We start from the raw sequence: 4,524 nt of genomic DNA, 5'->3' as shown, positions 1-4,524 counted from the left end.
TGAGGGCTCCACCCTCATGACCTAATCACCTCCCAAAGACCCCCACCTCCAAATACCATCGCACTGGGAATTAGGTTTCAACATAGGGATTCTGGGAATGTGGACATTTAGTCTGTAACACGAGGGTTCAATGAGATGCATTGAGTCCAGGGTCTGGGTGATAAACATTAAAGACTGTTGGTAAACTAATCAGGAGACCCTGTGATCCTCTTTTCAGTGAGTCTCCCATGGCAAGAACAGTTTGTCCCTGCAACCTTATGTCCTTTATCTAAACCTATCCCTTGGTTACTCTTTCTTATTCCCCCCTCCCTCCCCAACCACCTGCACATTCGGTTGGCTTCCAAAACAAAGGAAACCTGCATGCTCATGCTCACACCCTCTCGTCACAAGTAAAAACCATTGGTTAAGAGAGCATGTTTATTCCTTAAGGAAGTGGGCTCCAGGCTGAGGATGAGGTCACTGTGGCCCATACCACCGTGGGCTGCAGGCATTGCTTTTATAGGTGGTCATTCATAGCCAAGAGTGGGCAGCTAAAGGATGGCATCTGAAACACTGCCCAGGAGTCCTCCAATTGAAGAGGAGCCTTGATCTTCAGTTAATAGGTAGCTTAGCCTCTTGTAAGTGACTTCTGGCTCCTGGCTCTGAATCAGAATCTAGTCTAGGAATGCCTGCTGAATCCAGATCTCCAGGGGTTGGACCTGGCATGTAGAGTTTCAAAGCTCTACAGGCCATTCTGATGCAGGGATGAAGTTGCCACCTTCCATATTCTCTATGTATGTATTATTATGTGTGTGTGTGTATGTGTGTATGTGTGCATGCATTTTGTCACGTGAAAATCTAAGCACTCCTTCAGTGCTTCATTCAACACATGTTTATTAGGTGTCAGTGTGTGCCAGGTTCTCTTCTAGATGGGATATGGTGGTGCACCAAACACTCATGCTCATTTGAAGCTGCTTTTCTAGTGAAGAATCCAGAACATAAACAAGTAAACAAATGCCTGAAATAATATCAGATTTTGAGGAGCACCAATAAGAAAATAATGTATGGGAGGCAGGTGGGGAAGGACAGGACACTGTTTTGCTTAGGGATCAAGGCAGTCTTCCCCAAGGAGGCAACATTAGAACCTGAGTAAAGCGAGGGAACAAGCCACAGGGGAATATGATCAGGTGGTGGTGGTGGAGGGGATGTTCTAGGCGGAGGAACAGCCCTGTGCTTGGTGTGCTGGAGAACAGCAGGGCCAGTGTAGCTGGACTGGAGAGGGGCAGGGAAAGAAGTGCAGAGAGGGGTGGAGTCCAGACCATAGAGGGTGACAGACTATAAATAGGGCTTGGAATGTTTTCTAAGTGTGATGAGATGCAAGGTTTTAGGCATGAGAGTGACTTGATCTGATCTATGTCTTAAATGGATTATTCTGGAGAATGGACTACTGTGGGCCAAGGATCCCAGAGTCCCAATGAAGCCAGCTAAGAGGTAGATTTTCAGTCACTGTCCAAGTAAGTTTATGCATTTGCTGCTGGAAAAATATTAAACCAATTCTTAGGCAGTGTTGGCTATGCTTAGAACTTCAAAACAAAGTATAGAGTGTATGCCTTTTACACTTTGTCAAATAATTCTGTATATTTTTCAATATGATATCTGCAATGCTATTTCAACAACACCATAAGTTCAAACAAATTTGTGTTCATTTGCATTCCTATCTTTTTTCGTGTGTGCAATCCTTGCTAGTTTTATTACGGATTACAGTAAAAGAGGTAATTTGTCGGGGTCAAATTTCTGAGGCAGGCTTTTGACTAGATCTAGAATTTAGTGTTTTTCTGACAAATGGAGAATTTCATTTTCCTGCAATCTAATTATTTTCATCACTGTCGTTTGTAAATATTGTATCTTTTCTAATGACTGGTGCTTTTTATTTGCATCTGTATCACTTTATTAATCTTTTTGAATATAAGTAATTAAATGTATGTTATCGACTAAATGGTTGTGTCTCTCCGAAATTCGTATGTTGAAATCTAATCCCCAGTGTGATGGCATTTGGAGGTGTGGGGCCTTTGGGAGGTGGTTATGTGGGAGAGCTCTACCCTCATGAATGGGGTATGTGCTCTTATAAGAGGCCAGAGAGCTAGCTCACTTTTTCTTTCTGCTATGTGTTGTTGAAAAGGAGAAGTAGGCAGTCTGCAGCCAGGAAGAGGGTCTTACCAGAATCCAGCCATGCTGGCAGCATGATCTTGGACTTCCAGTTTCTAGACTGTGAGAAAAAAAGAATTCTGTTGCTTATATAAGCCACCCAGTCTATGGTTCTTTGTTATAACAGCCCAAATGTACTGAGACAGTGTGCATATTGGCATATGATTCATTTGCATTTGTTTTCAGTTTGTATGACCAAAATGGGTATTGACATTCCATGAATTGTCTAAGCAACATATTCTATACAAACCATAAGTAAAATATAGAAGAACCCAAAAAACCCCCACCCCACCTATATGTTTGAAAATTTACCAAAAACTAGCATAATTTTATTTATTTACTTATTTGGAGGGTTATTATTTATTTATGACAACTATCCCACATCCGTGATCCTCTCCAGTCAGAAGTTCTTTGAAACCATGTCATTGGCCTTGGCCAGTTGGAGGATGGAGTCATCTGACTCACCCATCCTGCAAATGGCCCCACAGGTAGCATAGGTTTTAAATTGGCTGTTGAACCTGCCTGTTCCCTGTCAGGCTCGGTCATATTCACCTGGATGGACATGAGTCCTTGGTGCCAGTGATGTTGCTGGCAGAGTATTTCTGTGATATATGGAGGTCCATGAATTCGCCAGCATCCTTCTGCATGTTGAGGCCATACCTGCTCCCACCTCTGCGAGCGCAGCAAGGAAGAGCTGCATCCCCATGGCCGCCAGAATGAACATTATTTTAAATGTTGCCTAAAATAACCTTTGATTAGACACTTTTCATGTAACACCTTATCAGATAAACAGGGAAAGTACTAGAAACATTATACTTGGTAATAAAAAGAATAAATAGATAAAAAACAAAGATGAGCCCTCAAGTAAAAACTCTGAAAATATAATAAAAAAATAGAAGCCATTGAAACTATGTAAGTAGACTCATTTGTGAAGTGTTTCAAAATTTTTGTGTCAGATGCCTGTAACATAAATGACAAGTAAAAATTCATGAACTCACTGGGCAGATACAATCATAACCAAGTATTTAAAGTGGACACCCTCATCAATGGGACAAACCAACTGCATGAGCCTCCTGATATGAGGTATGACACCATTCCTGTCATATTTCTGCCAAAAATTCATTACCAGAATCTCATTGTGAGGAGACAATACATGGACCCAAGTAGAGGGATATTCTACAAAATACCTTTTGTAGATTTTACCTTACTTTTCAAAAATGTCAAGGTCAGAAAAGAAAAAGAAAGACTGAAGAACTATCCTAGATTGAAAGGGACGAAAGAAATTCTTAGAGCTCAATGCTGTCAGTGATTGTTGATTAGCTTCTGACCAGGGAAACAAGCTCTGTTCTTTTATGATAAAGGACATCATTGGGATAGTTAGTGAAATTTGAATAAGGCCTGTTGATTTTATAATATTGTTATCAATTTTAATTTCCTGATTTTGATAATTGTGCTGCAATTATATAAGTGAATGTTCTTGATCTCCAGAAATACACATTGAAGCATTTAAGGATACAGGAGCATCACGTTTGCAATTTTCTCATAGATAGTACTGGAGGAGGAAAAGCTCTTTTTCCTCTATTCCTCCAGGTTCTCCAGCTGGGGTCCTGTACATTAGACTGACAAAAAATGGAATAATGAGAGAAAAACAAACAAGCCTATTAGCATGTCCGGCATGCATATACATGGGAGAAACTCAGTAATGGGTAACTCAAAGGGCTGGTTGGAACTTGGGCTTATATAGCATCTTAATAAAAGAAATAATACGTTTTAGAGAAGTGATAAAGACAAAGGAAAAGGGTTTTAGGCTTAAAGGTAGCAAATATAAGAAGGTGAATATGTGGGGCAACTACTGGAAGATAATTTAGTAAGGCTTATTTGTGCAGGTGTATCTCAGTGCCATCTCAGGTGATAAGGATGTCCTCGTCCTGGTTTGGGAAGCAGGGGACACCTTAATGGGGGAATTTATGTTCTGTTTTCAGGCAGGATGGCAGAAGGCAGAAAGCTCATTCTGTGTCTGCTCTTTTAAAAATTGCTTTCAGCTCACAATAATCCTTATGCTAGAGTAGCACATTTTGGGGGTGGCATATTCTGAATTCCTTCACTGTCCAAAAATAATACAAGAAAAAGAGATAAATCTGTGATAAGATGTTAGTATTGGGGGAATCTGGGCAAAGACTATATTTCATATTCCTATTGGAATTTTTTGGTGAATCTTAATTTATTTCAAATTATGAACTCTAAGTTGAGTTTAGGAGTTTATTTTCTGCCAATTTCAACCCCCCACCCCAACTAGTGTTTTCTAAATGGTAGGAAGAAGACTTCTTTTTTTTTTTTTTT

At 40.3% G+C, this 4,524-nt stretch overlaps 1 pseudogene; it reads right to left on the bottom strand.

The window, feature by feature from the left end:
- Positions 1–1,397: 1,397 nt before the first annotated feature.
- Positions 1,398–4,448, bottom strand: LOC121101393 (annotated as a pseudogene).
- Positions 4,449–4,524: the final 76 nt, after the last annotated feature.

Source organism: Ursus maritimus, unplaced genomic scaffold (genome assembly GCF_017311325.1).
Source record: "Ursus maritimus isolate PB19 unplaced genomic scaffold, ASM1731132v1 scaffold_743, whole genome shotgun sequence".
NCBI classification, from domain to species: Eukaryota; Metazoa; Chordata; class Mammalia; order Carnivora; family Ursidae; genus Ursus; species Ursus maritimus.
The sequence above is the reverse complement of the archived record's forward strand: the minus strand, read 5'-3'. Positions and strand labels throughout refer to the sequence as shown.